Raw genomic sequence first — 25,404 nt, 5'->3', positions numbered from 1 at the left:
TTTGATTTGAGCAAGCAAGGGGTACGTGACAGGGGCTGCATGCACTGGTAGTCAGAAACAGAACAGGGCAGGGAGTTTCACAATGTTCTTCTATACAATGTCTGGAATCTATGAACAACATCAGTTTTTAAGTTATGAGTTGATTTTCAACTACTGGGTTTAGGCCAGGCAGGCCCAGGCCTGGTTTTGGGCCTGGTGCCGGGCTGCCTGTCTTTGGTTTTACTTCCTTGTTGCTTTTTTTAAAACAGGTACTAAGTATAAAACAATATGAGAGGGTCTCTCTCTTCCCTCAATACAGGGCTCTGAGCAAAATCTGCCATTCTGTACTAGGATCTCCCCGGACACTGGCAAGTGACTGCAACCCCTGGGAAGGGTAACAAAGCTATCTCAGGGACCAATCTCTTTCCTTTCCTACCTCTGGCTTCACATAATGAGCCCAATTTTAGTCTCCTACCATGTGTAAAAGTGTTTGTGGCTCCCATTCCTGCAAAGGCATAAGTTCTGCCCATTTACAGTCCTGGTTCCCCAAGGACCATGTGGCTTCAGCCCTTGTTTGCCATGTGGGCTGTCTTTTTGCTTCACATAAACTTTCCATTAACTTCTAGATCAACTATCCATATTTTTTTATTTTAAAATATTGTCTTCTCCATTTTTTACATATTTGGAGCGAAAGAGAAAGCATTTGGCATGTGCTCACTCTGAGGCTTTGAACAAAACCCTCAATCAGTACTTAAACATAACAATGAGCTTTACTAATTTTTTCCCCTCATTTTGCTTCCTGCCTCCCACTACCTCTTGGATTTGTTTTTTGTGGTTTTTTTGTTTTGTTTTGTTTTTCTTACCTGAGTACATACTTTAATAATTCCTTCAGAGAAAATCCAGAGTACTGAGATTTCTAAATCACTATTTTTAAGAAAATAGTTCTCTTTCATCTTCAATGTTGAATGACAGTTTAGCTTGGTATATGTTTCTAAATATAAAGTAATTTTCTCTCAGTACTTTGAAAATTCTGCTCTATTGTCTTTTTTGTTCAATGTTTTTGATAAGAAGGCTTATGACAATCTGATTATCATTCCTTATTATGTAATATGTGTTTTGTCTCTAAAAGATTTTAGGATTTTTCTCTTTATCCTTTACATTCTGATATTCACTATGAAGTCCACACATGGCCTTTGCTTAGTTTTGCATTGTGCATTGTATTTATCAACATATTTGATCTTTCGGTGCTTCAAGTGACAACCTAAACAACTAATCAGTATCTGGGAATGAAAAAACCTTCTCTTGAGAATCTCACCAGCCCAAGAAGTCCCAATGATACCAACATAAAGTATTCCTTGAAAATAGCCCAGCCAGATCATTCTATAGTAAAGCCCACATCTGATGCTCAATCAGGGTTTGCATGCCCCACCATTATATAACCAATCAAGAATCAACAGACATCTGAGAGCTTTTTTATGAAAGATGGAGACAAACCAACCAATAGATAAAAGCAATCTTGAGGAAACAGATTCTGAAAGGAGGAAAAAAAAAAAAAGAAAAAAACATATTATCGAAGTCTTCATGGTACTTAGAGAAAATGTTGCAGCCATGAAACTACTTTAGCACAGTGGTTCTTGCCTGTAATCCCTAGCACTTTGGGAGGCCAAGGTGGGAAGATTGCTTGAGCCCAGGGGTTCAAGTTTACAGCAAGCCATGATTGCACTGCTGCACTGCATCCTGGGTGACAGAGTGAGACCCTGTCTCAGAAAAACCAAAACCAAACCAAACCTAAATAAACAAGCAGGAACATTCAGAGGATTTTAAGGTCACTAAAAGAAAAATTTTTTAATTCAATGGAAGAATTGAAAAATAAAATTGAGATATTGTACAAAAGTAGGACAAAAATAAACAAGACATAGAAAAAAGTGATAGTGGAGAGAGGATCTGAATAGTAGTTTCATAGAGAGAGAAAAAAAGAAGAATTTAAGTGAAACTATTATTATCAAAAGAAAAATTCAAGAAATTTTCCCAGAATGGAAAAACATGAATTTCCAGATTAAAAAGACCTAGGAAATGCCCAGTACAGTGGACTCATACCAAGACATATCACTGGGAGATTTTAGAACACTGAGAAGAAAGAGAAGATACTTGTGATATTGTGATGTAATAAGAAATATACATAAAAGAGCAACTCAAAGCACTCTTAAAAAAATTTTAAACAATTTTTAAAGAAATGTCCATTTTATCTTCATCCCCTGTTCCTGGCACAAAGCTCCTAAAACCCTTGTAATTTCCTGAGTGATAGGAGCACCTTTTGTTATAACGTTGGGTCTTAGTCCCCGGTTCCTGACATAAGAGCCTCTATGACCCTTGGAATCTCCAGAGTGATAGGAGAGTCTTTTTTCATGTTAATAAGATGACTGGTGGCTGGGTCCCTTGGATAGCCTCAGGATAGGGTCTGGTTGCCAGAAAGACTGAGGCATTTTAGGAAGGGAAAGGGGCTGGAGATTGAGCTATTCACCAATGGCAATAATTTATCAGTTATGCCTACATAAAGGAAACTCCATAAAAACCCTAAATAACACTTAAAAAAGTTTCCAGGTTGGAGAACACATCATTGTGCCAGGAGGCACATCCCAACTCCGTCTGGAAAGGAGCTCCTGCATGCAGGACTTTTTCAGACCTTGCCCTATGTACCTCTTCATCTGGCCGTTAGTTTGTATTCTTTATAACAAACAAGTAAGTGTAGGTAAAGTGTTTTCCTGAGTTCTGAAAGCCATTATAGCAAATTATCAAACTGAGGAGAAGGTCATGGAAACCCTATATTTGTAGCAAAGTTGGAGAGAAGTGTGGATGCCCTAAACACCCAATACTTGCAACTGGCATCTGAAATTGGGGGCAGACTCATGGGACTGAGCCCTTAATCTATGGGGTCTGCATTAACTCTGAACAGTTAGTGTCAGAAGTGAATTAAATTGTGGGACACCCAGTTGGTGTCCAGAGAGAAGTGGAGAATTGCTCGGTGTGGGAAACCTACACATTTGGTGTCAGAAGTGTTTTGAATAGAGGCACAAGTTTTTATTTTAGTACTAAAAGTTCTCTGAGCATAGAGTAACAGGATCAGTAATCACAATGGCTTTTGACTTCTCAATAGCAACACTGGAGTCTAAAAGATAATGGAGTAATTCTTTCAAAATAATAATGGAAAATCATTTCCAAATTATTATATTAATTCAGCCAAACTCTCAATCAAGTATGAGAGTAGAATAAAGTCATTTTCAGACATGCAAGGTCTGAAAAAATGTGTCCCCATGCATCATTTCACAGAAAGCTACTGCAGGATATATTCCACTAGAACAAGAAAGAGGAAGCCTTAGGATATGGAAAGAGTATATAGCATAGAAGAGAAATCAAGAGAATCCTCTGGATTTTGGTGAAAGGAGACACCTGGATAACTGCTGAGCATTCCAAATGGAGCAGTCAGAAAGATCCAGAAGGAAGTCCTTTTTAAAAGATTAAATTATTAGAACATCCAATGCATCTAAATATATTTGGAGCTGGGCACAGTGGCTCATGCCTGTAATCCCAGCACTTTGGGAGGCCAAGGTGGGTGGATCACCTGAGGTCAGAACTTTGAGACCTGCCTGGCCAACATGGTGAAACCCCATCTCTACTAAAATACAGGGGTGGGTGTGGTGGCACATGCCTGTAGTCCCAGCTACTCAGGAGGCTGAGGCAGGAGAATAGCTTAAACCCAGGAGGCAGAGGTTGCAGTGAGCCAAGACTGTGCCATTGCACTCCAGCCTGGGCAACAGAGCAAGACTCCATCTCAAAAAAAAAAAAAAGTATGTATATATATTTGGACCAGTAATTCCCAAAGTCAGGTCCAGTGGCCCTAGGAGTCCCTGAAACCTTATTAGATAATTTGCAAGGTCAAAGCTATTTATGTAATAATACTAGATATTATTTTTCTTTTTCAATCTCTTTCTCTCATAAGTATACAAAAAAGTTTTCCAGAGGCTGCATGGCATGTGATATTACAACAGATTGAATGAAAAAGCAGATATGAGAAGTCTGTCTTCCAAGAAGCCAAACATTAAAGAGATTTGAAAATATGTAAAATAATATCATTCTTATTATATTTGTTTTGTTTTAGAAAACATAGTTATATTTCATGAAAAATGTTATGTTAACATAAAATAGGTTTAGTATTTTACTGTATTAATAAATAGATTTTTTTATTTGTAAGTTTTAATTTCAAATATGATAAATGTAGTGGATATGACCCATATAATCAAAAGCTCTTTGGACCTCTTATCCTGCTCATGCAAAAATAAAAAGTACATATATATATATATATATATATATAAGCTCTTTAGGATTCTCCATCATATTATGAGTGGAAAGGGCTCTTGAGAACAGAAAGTTTGAGAATTGCTGATTCAGAAAACTAATGGAGAGTTTAGGTTGAATTTTTGTTAGGTAGACCAAAGCAAACAAACAATTATAAATTCCAGAGAAAATAGAAAGTTGAACAGAAAAGGAAAACTAAGCATAGCATACTAGATGGCTCAGCTGAGAAGAGTGTGTACACAGTCTTTTAAAAATATTTTTTATTTTTAGTTTTTGAGACAGGGTCTTATTTTGTCACCCAGGCTGGAATGCAGTAGCATGATTATAGCTCACTGCAGCCTTGACCTCAAGAACTCAAGTGATTCTCCCACCTCAGTCTCCTGAGTAGCTGGGACTACAGGTGTGCACCATCATGCTCAGCTAATTTTTTTTTTTTATTTTTTATTTTTTTGGTAAAGATAGGGGTCTCATCATGTTGCCCAGGCTGATCTCGAACTCCTGGGCTCAAGCTATCCTCCTACCTCAGCGTCTCAAAGTGCTGGAATTACAGGTACGAGCCACTGTGCCCAGCCAGGCCATGTACATAGCCATATTAATGTAAAATGATATTGTCTAATCAAAGATATGACATAACTATATTAGATACTAGGGGCAAGTCTAGTTAAAGGGAAGTTGTCAAAAAAGAGCTAAATTCTCATCTTCCATAGTGAGAAGTCAACAGATAATAACTAATTCTAAAAAGAAGACTTAAAAAATAGGCATGTTATTTAGAGATATGAAAATAAATCCTAAAAAACCCACAAATAAAAGTAGAAGTAGTAGCCTCTAGAAGGGCGAAATGAAGATGGAGATGGCATTTTCTCAACAAGTCCTATGGAATTATTTGACTCTAATTATGTATAATTTTGTTAAAGATGAAAGCTGAAAATAGAAAAAAATTTAGTACAAACAGAAGTTTTAGTGTTTCTTTTTTTTTTTTTTTTTGAGACAAGAGTCTCGCTTTGTTCCCCAAGCTGGAGTACAGTGGTGCATCTCTGCTCACTGCAAGCTCCACCTCCTGGGTTCACGCCATTCTCCTGCCTCAGCCTCCCGAGTAGCTGGGACTACAGGCGACCACCACAACGCCTGGCTAATTTTTTGTATTTTTAGTAGAGATGGGGTTTCACTGTGTTAGCCAGGATGGTCTTGATCTCCTGACCTTGTGATCCACCGGCCTCGGCTTCCCAAAGTGCTGGGATTACAGGCGTGAGCCACCACTCCCGGCCCATGAGCCACCCTGTCCGGCCTAATATTTCTTTTTTCTTGACTTTGCAATAGATAAATTCATGAGATAGCAGCTAAATTTTCTGATTCAGAGTCCACCGCAGTAAATTTGGGATTTTAAATTTTGATTTGAGAAATGGAAGATTGCAATACATGTTTCCGAACTGCGGGGTGGAACATAAGAGAATCACAAGGGTGGGATTGCTGAGGAGGGGTGTGTGTGGTTTGAAGAAAAACTGCTGTTCATTGAAGAACCATTAATATTTATAAGAAACAGTGAATTCAGAATCAAGAGAGTGGACTGTGGTTCCAGCTCGGCCACTTACTCCCCTTGTTGCCGAGCCAAACCTAGGTCTGCTTGCCTGGCGCAGCATAGCCAAACATTCACACTGAGGTTTTGCAGCAAGAGAAAGGAGGGCATTTATTTGCAGGGTGCCAAGCAAGGAGACTCAGGCAGCTATGCTTAAGACCCGACCTCCCTGATGGTTTACAGAAAGGGTTTTTAAAGGCAGGGGAGGGGTAAATTTCAGGAAAGTAGAAGTAACAGGCAAAATTATAAATTGATACATGAAGGTTATACACTGGTTTGGCCTAAAAAGGTGGGATATATTTAAGCGAGGGCTTAAAGGCCATAGGAGGATTCAAAGATTCTCTGATTTGCAATTGGTTAAAGAAGTAAGGCTTTGCCTAAAAACTTGGGGTCAGCAGAAAGGAATGTTAACTACTGGCCTGTAGGCGTGTCCCTCTCCAGGGCCCTCAGGAAGAAATTTAGAACAAAGAACAGTGGTCAGAGTTTGGTCCTCAGTTCCCTTTTATCTGAGGTCTACGTGCCAGCAGATGGCATTTTCCATTTGGTGGAGGTCCAGGTTTCTGAAAAAGCAACTCTGAAAAAGGACATATAATAAGATATTATCTTTAGTTTCTATAGGGAACCAAATATCTTGCAGTTGTAACTTCCTTGTCTACTATTTTAAGCTAACTTTTTGCTTATCAGGTTGCTCATTTATTTCTCAAGGCTAGCTAGGTGCCTGGAAGTCCCCTTGAAGGAGCTCAAGATTTTCCTATATTTCCATGGTTGGGGGCGGCGGGTTCCTAAAAATGGTCCCTGCTCTGTCTCATCCTAACCAAGTCACTTGCTCTCAATTTCCTGTTAAATAAGAGGAGTGCACTTGATAGTCACTCAGATTACAATTAAGTCAAAAAATTATTGTATATTCTACCAATAATATTCTGAATTACAACAAACAGGTCAGACTGATCTGGACAAGGAAATTCTCTTATCTTTAAAATAGAAATAAAAACATCTTAGAAAAGAAAAATATTTGATTTGGGCTTTGAGATTTACAAATTAAATAATATGAAATTCTGGGGCCAGGAGCAGTGGCTCATGCCTGTAACCTCAGCACTTTGGGAGGCCAAGGTGGGCAGATCACCTGAGGTCGGAAGTTGGAGACCAGCCTGACCAACATGGAGAAACCCCTTCTCTACTAAAAATACAAAATTAGCCGGGCATGGTGGCTCATGCCTGTAATCCCAGCTACTCGGGAGGCTGAGGCAGGAGAACTGCTTGAACCTGGGAGGCAGAGGTTGCAGTGAGTCGAGATTGCGCCATTGCACTCCAGCCTAGGCAACGAGTGAAACTCCGTCTCAAAAAGAAAAAAAGAAAAGGAAAGAAATTCTGTTGATCGAATATACTTGGTGTACTGGATCGGCTCCTTCCTTCCTTCCTTCCTTCCTTCCTTCCTTCCTTCCTTCCTTCCTTCCTTCCTTCCTTCCTTCTTTCCTTTCTTTCTTTCTTTTTCTTTCTCTTTCTTTCTTTCTTTTTCTTTCTTTATTTCTCTTTCTGTCTGTCTGTCTTTCTTTCTCTCTCTCTCTCTTTCTCTCTTTCTTTTTTTTTTGACAGAGTCTTGCTCTGTTGCCCAGGCTGGAGTGCAGTGATGCTATCTTGGCTCACTGAAGCCTCCACCTCCTGGGTTCAAGCAATTCTCCTGCCTCAGCCTCCCAAGCAGCTGGGACTACAGGCACGTGCCACCATACCCAGCTAATTTTTGTATTAGAGACAGGGTTTCACCATGTTGGCCAGGCTGGTCTCAAACTCCTGACTTCAAGTGATCCACCTGCCTTGGCCTCCCAAAGTGCTGGGATTACAGGCGTGAGCCACTGTGCTCGGCCTGGATCATTTTCTTTACATGAAAACTCCATAGCAGTTTTTCTTTGAGCTCCTTTCCAATAACTTCCTTGCTTCATAAATTCTACTTAAGATGTTGTTTTCTCTTCCTGATCTCTATGTGGGCAGAAAAAAGGTAGCAGTGCTTACGTAATAAGTGACTATGCTCATCTTTTACTTTTTCTTATGTTCATTTCTACAGTTTCTACTGTAATTATTTTTTTTAACTGAGGATGGCTAAAAATTTACCTCTAGCTAGAGTTTGTAAATGCAAGATAAATGCTTGATAAGCTGCTATTAGAGGTTCCTGAAAATAAATACCAGGTGACAGTTGGCACTGTTCATCAAAGAGCATTAACAGAGATGAGAGAGTGGCATACTTTTTTATTTTAAAAAACAACCAAATGAAAAAAAGTCATCAATAATGCTACCACTTAGAGATAAGAATCTTTAGCAAATTACATCATTAATAGTGTCTTCCAATCCTTTTTCTTGGCAGGTATAACAAACTAAGTGATCCAGAAACACATTTTACAGGCTTAGTTCACACAAACTTTCACATACATAAAATTTGTATATGCCATAGTTGGAGCTATGCAGGAGATCTGGTCCCTGCTGGAGATGATGCTAGGACACAGAAAAAGAGGAAGAAATTCTCTGGCTTCTGCCTTTCTTTCTTTCTTTTTTTTTTTTTTTTCCCAGTCTCCCAGTAGTGCCTCCCATTGGCTGAACCCAGCGAGAAGTCAGCTGACGTAAGATCTTGGAAAATGCAGCCCACAGTGAGGAAGCCCCAGGAAGTCACAGGAAGAAAGGGAGAGGCACAAACAAGCATGGGATCAGTATAGCCCACCCTTTTTGCTATTCAGCATCCATTCAATCTTTCTGCCCATACTTAACTCTCATAAAAGAACCTTATTCTTCTACCTAACATAAAATGTTAGGCGGAAGATCTGTCCTACCAATAAGGATGTTCTTGCTCTCTCCCCAACGAGGGGAAACACAAAACCTCATCTGTCATGTTGTCAATATCAAATCTAAGATTTCCAAGGGATATGCAGCACCAGCAGGTCTGGTTGTATCTTCTCATACCTGGTTGCCATTGAATTAAAGTTGAGCACCATTGAAAGTCTTTGTGTAAAACCACAGGGAAAAGGTGAAGGGCAGAGGCTTGGAATTACTGGTTTAAATACACATAACACTGCAGCCTCAGTCCTCAGCTTCGTATCTGATCATGAAGCCATAGTTGATACTTATCACATCCTTCTTCCATTACCCATTCTATAATACCCTTGCCTTTGAGCAGAACTTTGGCTTGTTGGAATTCTTTACACAGTGAGGTGACCCACACCTTCATTCTTTATGGGTTTTAGTCCTTACTTGTCCTGAATTTTTGTGGTCACTCTTACCCCCCTCTTCCACACTGACCTTTTCTATGGAACATGCAAGTATTAAGAGGTGCCCCAGGGAATTCCTGATTCCAGACATGGTCTTCTCGGCCCCCATTGAGTAGAAATGCCTCCAATTCAATGGAACTATTGTGTCTCCTGATGTAAGCATTCTGCTCTTGGGAATTAGGACTTCTAGACCAGAAGTCAAAGTTACAGACAGAGTCAACAAACTCTTGCAAACAGGTTATTAATTGTAAAAAGGAGCCCCTCCCATTTCCATCACTTTTCCAAACAGTGCGCTCTTGCCAGGAGAGAAAATGAAATATATATAAATTATTGGCTCAAAACACATCCTATAAGACGATATCCCAACTTGGTAAAGTATTGTCTCCCAATTATGTCTGCCATAACTGAGTCTTTAGCAGATCATTGTACCATTTTTATCAGGCCAGCTGCTTCTGGATGGTGGGACACATAGTAAGACCAGTTGAATCCCTTGCTGTACTTATTTATGGTAAAATGAGTTCTTTGGTTGGAAGTGATGTTGTGCGGGATACCTTGGGGGTGAAGAGGAATCCCATAAATCCATGGATAGTGCTGCTAGTTAAAGCAAGTTGAATAGAAGCAATTATTCATATTCAGAAAAAAATTCAATGAGATAAAAATGCTGCCCACTTAATGATGGAAGGGCTTCTGTGTAATTGATCTACCATCAGGTGGCTGGCTGGTCTCCCAAGGAAATGATATAGTATGAGGGGCTCATCATCGGCCTTTGTTGTTGGCATATTGTACACTCAACAGCAGCAGCAGCCAAATCAGTCTTGGTGTGGGAAAGTCCATGCTGTTGAACTGAGACATGGCCTACATTTCTGATGTCATGGCCACTGTTATGTTATGTTATGTTTATGTTATGTTATGTTTAACTCATGTTAAAATTTAATTGCCATTGTAACAATATTAAGAGGTGGAGCCTTTAAGAAGAGAGAGCCTTTAAGATCAGGGCACTAGGCCTCCACCCTCATGGGTGTGATTGGTGCTGTTATAAAAGGGCAAATTTAGCCTCTTCTAGCTCTCTTCTTGCCCTTCTACCTTCTGTCATGTGATAGCATAGTAAGAAAGCCCTTGACAGATGCCAGCCTCTTGATCTCGGACTTTTCAGCCTCCAGAACAGTGAGCCAATAAACTTCCACTCATTATAAATTACCCAGTCTCAGGTATTCTGTTATAGGAGCACAAATGGACTAAGACAACCACTTTGGGTTTCTATACCCAAACCCACTGAGTAAGCAACAGAACAACTGAAAAAAGAGACTGACTTATGGCCACAGGATGATCATCTTGAAGCTTGATTATTGTGAAGCTCCACTGATGTTAATGCCATCTGCTCAGTATTTACATTGGATACAAACGTTTTTATACTCTGTGCCTCTCCTAATTCAGGTTTCCCAGAAGCAGAGCCTGAAACAGAGGTTCATATATATGCAAAATTTTTTTCCAGTGGCTTAAACAAATAGATGTTTATTTATTTCTCATAGAGACAGTGACTACACTGAAAAGGGTTACTAAGCACTGGATTGTTCTGGTCATCACAGGAAAGATGTGACATATATATTTTTTGAGACAGAGTCTTGCTCTGTCTCCCAGGCTGGAGTGCAGTAGCGTGATCTCGGGTCACTGCAAACTCCGCCTCCCGGGCTCAAGCGATTCTCCTGCCTCAGTCTCCCAAGTAGCTGGGATTACAGACACTCACCACCATGCCCGGCTAATTTTTGTATTTTTAGTAGAGACATGGTTTTGCCATTTTGGCCAGGCTGGTCTCGAACTTCTGACCTCAAGTGATCCACCCAACTCAGCCTCCCAAAATGCTGAGATTACAAGCGTGAGCCACTAGATGTGATATATTTTTAAGGCGCTCTCAGGAGAAACTGATAAGGGAATGAGAGAAGCAGGGTAGGGAAGGAAAAGGAGCTATGTAAGAATGTGGGTTAAGGTGAAGTCTAGCTTCATCTGATCCCATAGGGAACTTTGAGTATAAACTGTGCCACAGAATCTGTCCCACTTTGAGGCAACGAAAGGGGCTTTAGTACCCCCATTGCAGATGGTCATTGGCCATGGGCTGCCAGGGTAGGGAAGGCGGTAAAATTCTCAGGTATCTGGGGTAAGATGGCTTTAGTTGTTCAGGAGTGATCCCCCAGAGAAAGTTGCAAGTATGAGGTATTGCCTGAAACACCCTGTCAGCTCAAGCATGTGCATACAAACTAAGGCACTGAAAACAATTCAATTTCTGATGTTTATTTCTTTGTGTAGATCCATGTTTCCACCTGGCATCATTTTCCTATGGCCTGAAAGACATCCTTTAATAGTTCTTATAGTGCATCATGTAGTAGTGATAAATGTTTTCAGCCTTTGTTAGGTTTGGAACACATTTATTTTGCCTTCATTTTTATTTATTTATTTATTTAACTTTATTTTTGGAGATGGAGTCTTACTCTGTCACCCAGGCTGGAGTGCAGTTGTGTGATCTTGGCTCACTGCAACCTCTGCCTCCTGGGTTCAAACAATTCTTCTGCCTCAGCCTCCCGAGTAGCTGGGATTACAGGCACACACCAACATGCCAGGCTAATTTTTGTATTTTTGGTAGAGACAGGGTTTCACCATGTTGGCCAGGCTGGTCTCAAACTCCTGACCTCAGGCAATCCGCCCATTTCAGTCTTTCAAAGTGCTGAGATTACAGGTGTGAGCCACTGTGCCCAGCCAGCCTTCATTTTTAAAAGATAGTTTTATTGGTTATAAAATTATAGGTTGATAGTATTTTTATTTCAGCAGTTTAAAAATGTTGCTTCACTAGTGCTTGAACTGACTGTGTTCCCCTCAAATTCATATGTTGAAATCCTAACACCCAGTGTTGTTGATATTGGGAAGTGGGGCTTTTGGGAGGTAATTATATCATGAGAGTGGGGCCCTCAGGAATGAAATTAGAGATCTTATAAAAATACACAAGAGAGCTTGCTTCTTCTCTCTCTGCTCTCTGCCATGTGAGAACCCAATAAAAATGATGGCCTTCTGCAAACCAGAAAGTGAGCTCTCATCAGACATCAAGTCTGCCTGCATCTTGCTCTTGGACTTTCCAGTCTCAAGAATCCTGAAAAATGAATGTTTGTTGTTTATGCCACCTAGTCTATGGTAATTTGTTATAGCAGCCTAAGCTGACTAAGACAACTATTTTCTCACATTGTTTTGAACAAGAAATCTAAAGTCATCCTCAACCTTGCTTTTCTGTAATGCCTTTTATTCTGTCTGGCTGCTTTTAAGAGCTTCTCTTTATCACCAGTTTTATGATGTGCCTTTGAGTTGTTTTCTTTATGTTTCTGTACTTGAGTATTTTCTGGAGGTTCTTGGATCTATAGATTTATAGTTTCCATCAAATCTGGGAAAATTTCAACCATTATTTTTTCAAGTATTTTTTCTGTCTCTCTCTCTCTTTCCTCTCTTTTGGAAGCTCCAACTGTATTGTTTGAAGTTGTCCTACAGTTCACTTTTATTACAGTTTTCATGTAAAAGTTCTATGTCTTTTTTTTTACATGTTTTATATCTCTACTCAACTTTGTGAACATATGCATATAGTTACAACTGTTCAATGTCCTACTAATTATAATATCTGTGTCAGTTCTGTGTGGTTTCGATTGAACAATTTCTCTCCTTATTATGGGTCATATTTTCCTACTTATTTGCATGCCTGGCAATTTTTGTTGGGTGGCAGATATAGTGAAATTTACTTGTTAGCTGGGGGTATTTTTGTATTCCTGTAAATATTCTTACACTTTGTTCTGGAACACCATTAATTTATTTGGAAAGAGTTTGTTTCTTTGCGGTCTTACTTTTAAGATTTGTTAGGTAAAACTGCAACAGCATTCATTTGGGGGCTAATTATTTCCTATTATTAAGGCGAGACTCTTCCACAGGGACTACCCAGTGCCCTGGCTGCTGAAATTGGGCCACTATTCCTGGCTTTTTGTGAACCCTGGGCACTGTGACTTCTAATCTTTTTAGAAACTTCTTTTCCTGACCTCAGGTTAGTTCCTTACAGACATGCACTGATCAGTACTCTGCCAAATACTAGAAAAGAACTCTCTACAGATCTCTGGGTTTCTTTCTGGGTGCAATTCTTTCCTTGTTGGTAGTCTGTCCTGAAAACTCCAGATGTTTTTATTCTCCTTCAGACTCTCAGCTCCTTCTCCTCGACTCAAGGAAGCTACTGTACTCTGATGGGTTCCCCTTCCTGTTCTAAGACCTGGAAGCTCTCTCAAGATAGGGTTCACCTCCTTTGTTTCCTGTTAAGGAAACTGTCTTTTGTTGTTTGATGTCGAGTGTCTTTTAAAAAATCATTGTTTGGCCGGGCGTGGTGGCTCACGCCTGTAATCCCAGCACTTTGGGAGGCCGAGGCGGGCGGATCACGAGGTCAGGAGATCGAGACGTCTCTACTAAAAATACAAAAAATTAGCCGGGCGAGGTGGCGGGCGCCTGTAGTCCCAGCTACGCGGGAGGCTGAGGCAGGAGAATGGCATGAACCCTGGGGGGGCGGAGCCTGCAGTGAGCTGAGATTGCGCCACTGCACTCCAGCCTGGGTGAAAGAGCGAGACTCTGTCTCAAAAAAAAAAAAAAAAAAAAATCATTGTTTTGGGCCAGGCGCGGTGGCTCAAGCCTGTAATCCCAGCACTTTTGGAGGCTGAGGCAAGCAGATCACGAGGTCAGGAGATCAAGACCAGCCTGGCTAACATGGTGAAATCCTGTCTCTATTAAAAATACAAAAAATTAGCCAGGTGTGGTAGTGGGCACCTGTAGTCCCAGCTACCTGGGAGGCTGAGGCAGAAGAACGGCGTGAACCCAGGAGGCAGAGCTTGCAGTGAGCCAAGATGGCGCCACTGCACTCCAGCCTGGGCGACAGAGTGAGACTCCATCTCAAAAATAAATAAATAAATAAATAAAAATCAAAAAATAAATTTAAAAAATCATTGTTTTGAAACTGCATTTGCAAAAATTATATAACAGTGATAAAGTTGTGGCAGTGGGGGAGGTCTGGTCTAGCCAGATGCTCTTTCTTTTGCCTTTAGCCTTCAAGGGCATAGGAAGGATTCTTAACTGTTTCTTTTTTCCGCAATACGACTCAGGTAAAATTCAATGTTGTCTGGATGGAGCCTGAACAACATTTTCTAGAAGCTTCTGTAAACTAAAAATAAAATTCTAAGCCCCTCAACTGACTGCTTGGCCAAGGAGCCCCCAGCATAATCTTGAAAACTGAGTTATTGGCCATGTTGGGATCGGGGGTTCAGACACACCTTGTTATACCCCCTCCCTGACTAACCATGATTAGGCTTTCTTCCCTCAGGGCTTAGCAGAAACCAGCCCTTTCAAGAGACTCCACCACTGATACCAATCAACCAAGTGTCTAAGGCTGCCCCTCCTTTTTTGCCTGATTAAGAAATCACCACTGGAGTAGTTCTGGCCTGTCTAAGGAGAAGGCACAGTAAGGGTTTGTGTGTCCTCTGCTTCACCTTTTGATATCAGAGGGCCAAAAACTCCACCCTCAGATCATGCTAACATTGCTATGTTTTGTCTCTGGGACTCATGGAGAGGAGTGAAGCTCAATTGTGCGTGTGCATGTTTCTCCTTTTGTAAATACTCATGACTCTTCCGATAGCTTAATAAATATGTGTATTTGGCCACTGTGCTCCACATAAATTTCTGCTCCCTTTGCCCCTCCTTTGAAGGGTCTGTTTCTGGCTTCTTACTGGAGGCTGTGCTTCCCAGCCTGTCAGAATGGCCATCCTGCAGGCTGCAACCCTTTATGAGACATAAAGCTTTCCTTCCCACATTTATGAACCTTGTCTTTCATCAGTTGACACTTCCTAGGTAAAGTATAGATTACAATAAGAGACTTGCGAGACACATCAACTAATCAAAATGTGTAGAACTTACTCAGATCCTGAGTTAAACACAGTTTTTCTTGCCAGGGGCAGTGGCTCACACCTGTAATCCCAGCACTTTGGGAAACTGAGACTGGTGGATTGCTTGAGTCCAGGAGTTCGAGACCAGCCTGGGCAACATGGCAAAACCCTGTCCCTACAAGAAAAATATAACAATAAGCCAGGCACGGTGGTGCATGCCTGTAGTCCCAGCTACTTGGGAGGCTGAGGCAAGAAGATTTTGAGCCCAGGATGCAGAGGTTGCAGTGAGCCCTGATCATGCCATTGCACTCCAGCCTGGGCGACAGAGCAAGACCCTGTCTCAAAAAAAAAAAATAAAATAAAATAAAATAAAATAAAATAAACACAGCTTTCTAGAAATGGCATTTGTGCAACAATTGGAAACTTTAGCACTAAATTTTTGATGAAGTTAAGGAATTACTGTTATTTTTTAAGTGTGATAATGATATTACGCTTACAAATTTTTAATTTTCGAAAAGTGATAAGGGTATTGTGGTTATGCCTTTTAAAAGGAGTCCTTACATTTTAGAGATACTTACATTTTAGAGACTGGAGGAAATGTTTATAGATCAAGCAATATGATTTCTGCGATTTGCTTCAATATAATCTGGAAAGGGGGAAACTGGATGGGGACACAGTTGGCCATGAATTGATAATGGTTGATGCTGGGTGGTGGACCATGTGGGCTCATTTGGTTAGTCTATTACTTTTGCATATGTTCGAAGTTTCCATAATAAAAAAGCATTTAAAAAGAAACTTCTAAATTGTTCTTCATAAACAGCCTATATTGAGAACTGCTATTCATACCCTTACTTATTTTTTGTCTGCTCAATTGTCAAAACCTGAAAGGGGTTTTTTGAGGGTTCTCCTCCCACGACTTTTACATTTCTATTCATTTCTCCTTGTATTTTCTGCAATGCTTCCTTTATATCTTTTATTGCTTTATTATTTGTCACAGTAGGTTTATAAAAGATACCCTTTTTTCTTTAAAAATAATATATACTTATGGCAAAAGCAAACAAAAAATCAAGCAGAATATAAAGGTAGATGATGAAAAATAGACTTGCCTTTCACCTCAGATTCCCAAATCCAGAACTTTTTTTTTTTTGAGACAGAGCCTTGCTCTGTCGCCCAGGCTGGAGTGCGGTAGCATGATCTCGGCTCACTGCAACCTCTGCCTCCCAGGTTCAAGTGATTCTCCTGCCTCAGCCTCTCGAGTAGCTGGGACTACAGGCACCCGCCACCATGCCTGGCTAATTTTTGTATTTTTAGTAAAGGCAGGGTTTTACCATGTTGGCCAGGCTGGTCTCAAACTCCTGACCTCAGGTGATCCGCCCGCCTCGGCCTCCCGAAGTGCTAGGATTACAGGCATGAGCCACCGTGCCTGGCCAAGATCCCCAACTTTCAGTCCCCCTTCCCAATCACCAGTTTTTTCTGTCTCCATGGAGGAGTAGTGACTATGTATATAAACTGTAGGGACCGAAAGGTGTGATACCTTTTCTCCCCATCACAAGTGTCACTGCAGATACTCCTATAACAAAAGACAGGATAACAAGAGAAGAGCATAACAAATTCATTTAATCAAAGTTTTACATGCTTCAGAAATGAAGACCCAGGGACCCAGGGAAAATTGTTTTTATGCTTAGGTTTGATGAAGAATGGATAGCCATGTAGAAATGTGATTAGACAAAAGGGTATGACCTAATAGTAGTAGATAGACTGGGGAAGCCCAGGAAGACCTGTCTGTTCAGAATCTTCTTGGCCTCTCTGTTGTAGCATTTATTCCTCCTGGGTATGAGGCAGGACCCTTTGGAATGAGGTAAGGTCTTATGACCTACTATCAGGCAAGGGCAGATCAGAGAACATCTTTATGGCCAGTGTTGGGGCTCAGAAAACAATACCCCAAAATGAAGGCCTCAGAAGCAGCCGTGAGAGAAAAAGTTTCTCCCTTGAGACTAGCCATACAAACTAGAATCCCTCTTCCCCAAGTCAGGTCACAGAAACCGGAACCCCTTTCCCCCAAAGCCAGCCATAAAACCTGAACATAATACTCTTAACTTTTCCCCTACCTTTCTGTGTAAAACTGGCCAGAAAAAAAGCTATCTGATCTTCCTTGTTTGGCTGTAAGTCATAAGACTCCCGTTTCAGAAAGGGTCCCGCCCCATACCCAGAAGAAAGGAATGCATGCTCACAGAGGGCCAGAAGAGTTTAGACAGACAGGCCTTGCTGGATTTCCCCAGTCTATTAGCATTAGATCATACCCTTTCTGTCCAATCACATTTCTACATAGCTGTCCATACTTTTTTGAACCTAAGCATGAAAATGGACAATTTCCCCTGTATCTTTGGGTCTTCCTTCTGAAGGCTCCTGTATATACACATTACATAAATTTGTATGCCTTTTCTCCAGTTAATCTGCCTTTTCCAAGTTGGTTTTTCAGCAAACCCTCAAAGCGCCAAGTGGAACCACCTGGCCTCTGCACAAGCTCTTAGACAGAAAGGTTGAAGGAAGTTTAGAGTAATAGCTTGCTTTGGATGAAGGGAGTTCTAGCTTCACCCTTGGGGAAGAGGAATTCTTGTTCCTGACTTACTTCAAGAGAGGAGGGGTGGGATACAGGAGGGCAGGAAGTCAGAGAGACCTTGGTTCTGAGGCTGCTTCTGAGACCTTCCAGTTTCCTTTAGTTCAAAGTACTCAGCATGCCAAATTGCCCTCAAAGAGGGTTCTTGCATCTCGCACAAGAAAGGATTTGGAGCAAGCTCATAGAGGGAAGTGAAAGCAAGTTTATTAAGAAAGGAAAGGAATAAAAGAATGGCTACTCCCTAGACAGAGGAGCGGCACAGGATGCTCAGCTGGTTATACTTATTGTTACTTCTTGATTATATGCTAAACAAGTGGTGGATTATTCATGAGTTTTCCTGGAAAGGGATAGGAAATTCATGGAACTAAGGGTTCCTCCTCTTTTTAGACCATATAAGGTAACTTCCTGGCATTGCCATGGCATTTGTAAACTGTCATGGCGCTGGTGGGAGTGTCTTCTAGCATGCTAATGCATTATAATTAGTGTGAAAGCAGTGACGACAACCAGAGGTCACTTTCATCGCCACCTTAGTTTTGGTGGGTTTTGGCTGGCTTCTTTACCACAGCCTGTTTTATCAGCAAGGTCTTTGTGACCTGTATGTTGTGCCAACCTCCTATCTCATCCTGTGACTAAGAATGCTTAACCTCCTGGGAATGCAGCTAGTAGGTCTCAGCCTTATTTTACTCCTCCCTAATTCAAGATGAAGTTTCTCTGGTTCAAACGCCCCTGACAGTTCTATTGCTATTATTTCTTTCTTTTATACCTAAAGCACTAAAAAACCTTGTTGACAAAAATACATAGAAGAGTACTTGCTTCAGCAGCACATATACTAAAATTAGAATGATACAGAGATTAACATGGCCTCTGCACAAGAATAACATGCAAATTCATGAAGTGTTCCATATTTTTATTACATTATGTGCCAATTAAAAATAAAATAAAACTTTAAAACATACATAGAAGAAAATCCTTTCAACCTTAAATATCACATACTGATCTGTCATTAGAGATTGTCTGCAATGATTTCTCAGCTGACAAGTCATTATACAAGGCAGATATTTATCTTTAAAATAATCCTGTGTTCTTTTTTATGTGGGAAGATTCACTTTCTGAAAATTCATTAAACTCTACACTTAAGATGTGTTCACTGTTCTCTACCTGGGATATAATTTAAAAGTGTCTTCTAAACAACTCATTTTGCTCACCACGAATTACCTGAACTACAACCTCGCTGGGTCATGGAAGCTCTCCCTTCTCCCATCATGATGAAAACCTTTAAGTCCAACTTCCCATGACACCAGTGGTTTTCTCCTGGGTAAAGGGCCTTTAACATCCTGCAGACTCCTGTCAGAGAAAACCAGGGCCAGACAGAAGTTAAAGCAGTGAAGACAAATTTTATTCAGGAGCTATTGCAATAGGGAAAGAGAGACCTCAGTTTAGAAAGGGCTCCCTTCTGAATGCAAGGACAAGTGGGAAATTATGGCCAAGGTGCAGGGTGAGGTCAGTGAATGGAAATTACTAAAAGGGAACATCAGCAATAAGAGGGATTCTAAACTGACTCAGCTTCTAGCTGAAGGCAGCCTGGATAATAAGATACTGAGGGAGAGGGGTTGAGGAATTTCATCAGATATCAAGGGTGGTCAGATACCAAGGGTGGGGGATTCTAGTGACACTAACTCAGCAGGATTCTTTCTGAAAGCAGAATAAGCAAGCCAAGGACAGAGCCCACGGTCTGGGTCTTCAGGGCTTAGAAGAGCCTTATTAGTGTTAGGTCAGAGACAGTCTGTTGCTCCAGATGTCCCTAAAGCCCCCAGGGAGAGGAGAGCTAACTTTCCTAGACAACTTCTGAAAACAGCTGGCCCTCCAAATCAAGACCACCTGATGCCACTTCCTCCCATGGAGGCCACTTCCAGGAATGGGTCACTCTACTAGAAAAAAAAAATGTCCAGCAGAAACCCTGGCCCTAGAAACAACTCACATGGAAAGATGGGTAGAATGAGAGACATTGAACATCCCTGTCTTGTTTACCTTGGCATGGGGGGTTTTCCTTTACTCAATAAAGACTCTTCCTTACTTAAGTCACGCTCGCAAAGCCAGTGGCAACCATAAAGGGCCTCATCTGGCAGGATAGATCCTCCTTCAGTTTTATTAAACCACGAGATTTGCAAAAGGTTTGTTACTGGGTTTTGGGGGTCATTCACTTACTCGAGGTTGACACCAGTTTTTCAAAAATCCCTGCTCGTTGCCCAGGGGTCAGTGCATGATAGGGAGATTCAGAACACATGGCTTTCTTTTGTAAATTGGAAGCTGAGCTCGAAAGTGTAGGTAAGAAAAGAAGGACCAGCACTGGCACTCAGCTGTGGGCAAATTTCTCAAGCAAATGAACTTTAGGAATAAACACTTGGCTTCTGAAAGTTTAGCCCCTTAAAACTACCACTGCCCCATCCCTTAAAACATCTCACAAACCCAACTGGGGAGGCTGTCTACCCTCCATTCACAGCTGCTATTTCAGATACTACCAAGGTTGAAGCAAGGATTTGAGAAGTAAGGAGGTAGGACAGTTCTTCCTTAGCTAGTGGCTTCTCTGGAACTAGCAGATGATTGAAGCTGGCATTTTACCTTCTAGAGCTTTCTTGGGCACTTCTGGGAGCCCCAGCTCTGTGACCCAGCTTCAAGTCTCCTGAAGAGGTGACATATTCTGCTCCTTGGCCTAGCTGCATCCCTCTCAGCCCTGGGTCATGGTGATGCACCCACACATTTTTCATAGTTGAAGACTTCTTTCTCATCTCCCAGGTGGTCCTCTTGAGTGGGACTTAATTCAGTTCAGCCTGGATTTTTCTCCCATCTCCCACACATCCATCTAGTCTACAGAAAACCCTCATCAAACCCTTACCCCCTCCCAAATAAAAAACTGTGCGAGTACAGTCTGTCAACTAGCACTCTTGTGGCTCTACCACCAAAGCAACTAGTTGGTCCATCTCTAGCCCTCTAGATTTTGAAGGGTTACACCCCAGACCACCCAACTGGTCACTTACCAAGCTTTCAGATGCTCTCACTGAAGATCTACCTCATTATATTTGGGATCACAGGATACATCCCCTTGGGGGAGAAGGGGTAGGGTTCACAGCACAGATTTTTTCCAAAGAAATCTTTTAACGCCTCTTCCCATGCTTTGACACTGTTAATATCCTTAAACCTGCTAGATGCTTGTAACCAGTTCTCAGGGATATTTCATTTGTAAATTGGCACATAGGGTCCGTCTTAAACCTATTTGAGATTTTATGTTAATTATATTTCTACCTCAGGTCAAACTGAGACAATAAACACTCATGCCATACCATTCTTTAACTGCTGTCTTGTCCTGTTTTCTGTTGTTATAACAGAATGCCTGGGACTGGGTAATTTATAAAGAAAGGAAGTTTATTTGGCTCACAGTTCTGGAGACTGAGAAGTCCAAGGGCATGATGACAGCTTCTGGCAAGAGCTTTGTACTGCATCATAACTTGGCAAATGGCATCACATGGCAAGAGAGCAAGAGTGTGTGAAAAAGACAAAACATGAGGGGTGGCCTTGCTTTATAACAATCTACTCTCATGGTAACTAATCCAGTCCCGTTAGAGCAAGAACTCACTGACCCCAACGAGAACTAACCCAGTCCCATGAGAGCAGCATTAATCCCTTCATGAAGGCAAAGCCCTCATGACCCAAACACTTCATAAAGGTCCCACGACTTTTCAACATCATTACATTGGGAATCAAATTGCAACATGAGTTTTATAGGGGACAAGTCATATTCAACCCATTAGTAACTGCCTATGCGTGGCAGTATCAGTAACTGTCTGGATGCATCTTTATGGATGTATCAATAATTCATTTAATCTGTCATGGTCATTTACTCCAACAATGCTTCAATAAATATCCCTGTACCTGTGTTTTTAAGTCAACTGTTAATATATCGGTAGGTAAATTTCTAGAAAAAGAGCTAAGTCACTCTCTAAAGAGGTTATACCAATTTACCCTCCCAATCTAAGTGTAAAAAAAGATGGTTTTCCCACATCCTCTGAACACAGTACTTTATTAAACTTTTAAACGTTTTCCAATGTAATAGGTAAAAAATTATATCTATATAAATATGTATTTTCTTGATTATAAATGAAGTTAAACATATTTTTATGCAATTTAAAGCCACTTATTTTCTTTTTACTATGAGATGCCTGTACATATCCTTTGCTCATTTTTTCCTATTGTGCTTTTGGTATTTTTCATATTAACTTGTAAACACTTCTTGTATTATTAGGGAAATTGGCCCACTCTCATGTGTGTTCCAAACAGATTTTCCCATAGTGGGAAAGGGCATAGTGGGCAGGGGCACCCATGAAGAGATGGTTCAAGGCAAACGTAGTACAACTCAGGGCATTTAGAATGTAGCTACATTTGGAACAGCATCTCTCACATCTCCTGTCTTCCAGATGTTACTGAGTTGTTACCTTCTCATTCATAGCAGTTCAGCAATGAAGATCTAATTGAAGTGTAAGAAAAAGGGCCCATTGGACAGTCACCATGGCAACTGCCCCTCCCACAGTATTTACCATTCAAAGGCTTCTGCAGGCATTCATGTACAACAAGTTAGCAAAGAAAGATTTCCAGATTCACAACCATAATTTTGAATGCAGTTTGAAGGTGCTTAGAGACATAAAGAATGCCTGTGGTTGCTATAGGGAGATTACTAGGAAAAGAATTGTCTTCAGTCCCAGCTTCTGTGGCAAGATGATTTGTTCAGACATTAGAGTATATTTTGTTTTTGGTGTAATTTTTCTTCCATTTACACCATCTGCTGAGGGTTGCCAGCCCACAGTGCTTGCTGGTCTCAGAAGTGGTTTATATTCCTGGGCATAAAGCAGAAACTGCTTAAATATCATCTCTGGTCTTGCTCTTAGTGAAAGCTCAAGCTCATTGAAGAGGTTAAACTATAAATCTAGGTGGGGAGGGGCATGGTGGGGGCAAGCCAATTCTCTTTGGAGGCAAGAGGAGGAGTGAGCGAAAGCAGGAGAGGCTCTGCAAAGAGGGCAGACCTGTGACCACTGCTGAAAACATCTAGGTTGGTGACAGAACCTGGTCATGATGGCTGGAGCTCTTCGGGAAGTGCAGCCCTAGGCACTGGGATTCCCGGCCCTAACAAAAAATCCCAGTCCCAACGGCAGAAAAGACCAGTGGCTCGCCCACTTCCAAGGGACCATATTTCTGATACTCTAAGGCATCTCAGCCCTAACCACTATGGCCTGAGGATTGTTGGTGCTTCCAGGCATGTAACCCCTGGGATACATGAGTGACTTTATGGTAAATTAGAGTGTCAGAAGAATCTTAACAATAACTGAAGTTACATTTTCTATCATTTTAGCTGGCCAAGAGCTCGAAATTATTTTTATTTTTAATAATGCGACATCCAATTTGACACATCAGTTTGTGGATTAAAATTTACATCCAGCGCACGTTTTTAGACTAGTATTGTAAGAAGCCTCAGCCAGTTCAGCTCCTGACAAAAATCCTACCACACACACACACACACACAAAGCACATTTGTGACATGGTTTTTATATTGTTTTTATTTTGCCCACTTAGTACTTTACAAACACATTTTGCTTTATTTCTTTTAATGTATTTTCATGATCAATTATAGCACTTTTATGGGAGAAAATAGGTTTCCTGAAAAGATACTTTGGTTATGACTTTTCATCAGTAGGGAATAAGTGTTAAGTATTTTGAAGTCTGACTTGTCATATTCGCCAGTTAGTGCATATCAAGGATGGCCTGGATGGTTCTCTACTGCCCTCCAGTGGGAAAGTTAGATGGAGGTCAAAGCATTTTTGAAATGGAAAATGGACTGGTTTATGTGTCTCTAATATTGGGATGTAAAATATATAGACAGAAGGAGATAAAAGAACTGAAGGATGTTTTCTTCTCAGTGTGTTCAGAAATAAGTGAACTGTTGAACAATGAACCATTCAGCACCATGACTTCTTACAACTTCAAAAGGATATTGTAAAGACTGTATTTAAAACTGAGGTCTTGGCCAGGCAGGGTGGCTTCTCACTCGCCTATAATCCCAACACTTTGGCGAGCCAAAGCAGGAGGATCACTTGAGGTCAGAAGTTGGAGACCAGCCTGGCCAACATGGTGAAACCCCATCTCTACTAAAAATACAAAAATTAGCTGGGTGTGGTGGAGTGTGATTATAATCCCAGCTACTTGGGAGGCTGAGGCAGAAGAATAGCTTGAACCTGGGAGGCGGAGGTTGCAATGAGCCAAGATTGCACCAGTGCACTCCAGCCTGGGTGACAGCGAGATTCTGTCGAAAACAAAAAACAAAAAACAAAAACAAAAACAAAAAAACAAAGGAAGGAAAAAGAAAAAGAAAGATAAAATGGAGGTCTTTCTGCCAGGACAAAAATAGTACACAACTTTGAACTTAAACATTTTAAGCATTCTGAGTCTCTATGTATATTGATATAATCTTGCTTTACTTCTGCATAATTATTTAATTATGATCTTCTAGTCTATTATATATCATAACACCCTTATTTCTTCAAAGAAGATTATTAAAGGGCTATGAAGAAATTATGCAGCTTCTTAGTTTCTCCATGAATCTGATTAATATCAGTGATAGGCTTGCATTAAAAAGTTTATTTTGTTTACAGAAAAAGTTTGTCAAACTCTGCTAAGTCACAATTCCCACCACATTTGCATCCTGCTTTAACCAACTGATAGATATATTTTATAGTGAAGGAAAAACTTAGAAAAAGTATATTTTACTGACATAAAAACAAAAAAATAACTAACAAAACAAAAATGATTATACAAAAGGAGTGGATTAATCTCTGAATACTGACTGACTCTTACGTGCTCATTTCCCCCTGTACTTCTAAATATACTTCTAGAACTGACGTGTTTAAAATAGACTGATGTCTGTGTCAGGACCAGGGCGATAAAATAAACTCAGTTGCTCAAAAAAATAGTTTATTTAGCATTTCTGCATTATTTAAATGAGTCTTATTCTATTCTTTTAAAAATCTGTCTTTAAAGTATCCAAATTAATATATTAATCACTAACAGACAGTGGTAGTTATAAATAAAGGCTCTAATTATGTTGCGTTTTTAAATATATTTTCAAAATATATTAATTCCTCTTGAACAAACAAAAAATATGAAAACATTCACCTCTCCCCTCTGGTAAACAAGATGCCAATTCTAGGGTACAGTGGAAAGACATACTGGATACTTTCACTGTGTTCAGCAAATAGATTGAACATGGAGCCAGAAACATGTGAAGCACCGGGACAATCTGAAGACAACAACAACAAAAAGAAAAAACAAGCTTTATCATTTCACAAGACCTTTTCCAGCTTGTAAAAGCAAGAGAGGAGGCAAGAAAAACAGAAAATTTCAAACTGATTTGAAAATTTTTAAAAAGTGATAGAGCCTATATTACATAAAACTTATGAGACAGTTGACTCTAGGAAATTATAACACTTTGCCAATGTTTCCTGGGCAAGCTGATCATTAAAAATAATACCTAAAATATACTGAATATTTCCTGCATACTAAGTGCTATGCTAAGATCATCTCATTTGAATTCAGAAGACCCATATGAAATGGGTACCATTTTTATTAGCATTTTACAGATAAAGAAATTGA

The 25,404-nt window shown here is 40.5% G+C and overlaps 1 non-coding gene across 1 annotated transcript; it reads left to right on the top strand.

The window, feature by feature from the left end:
- The first annotated feature begins 18,517 nt into the window (after positions 1-18,517).
- On the top strand, positions 18,518-18,621 carry LOC129461268 (U6 spliceosomal RNA). The gene has a single exon (XR_008650442.1). It is a non-coding gene; the product is annotated as a U6 spliceosomal RNA (small nuclear RNA).
- The last annotated feature ends 6,783 nt before the right edge of the window (positions 18,622-25,404 follow it).

This window comes from Symphalangus syndactylus, chromosome 1 (genome assembly GCF_028878055.3).
Source record: "Symphalangus syndactylus isolate Jambi chromosome 1, NHGRI_mSymSyn1-v2.1_pri, whole genome shotgun sequence".
NCBI classification, from domain to species: Eukaryota; Metazoa; Chordata; class Mammalia; order Primates; family Hylobatidae; genus Symphalangus; species Symphalangus syndactylus.
The sequence above is the reverse complement of the archived record's forward strand: the minus strand, read 5'-3'. Positions and strand labels throughout refer to the sequence as shown.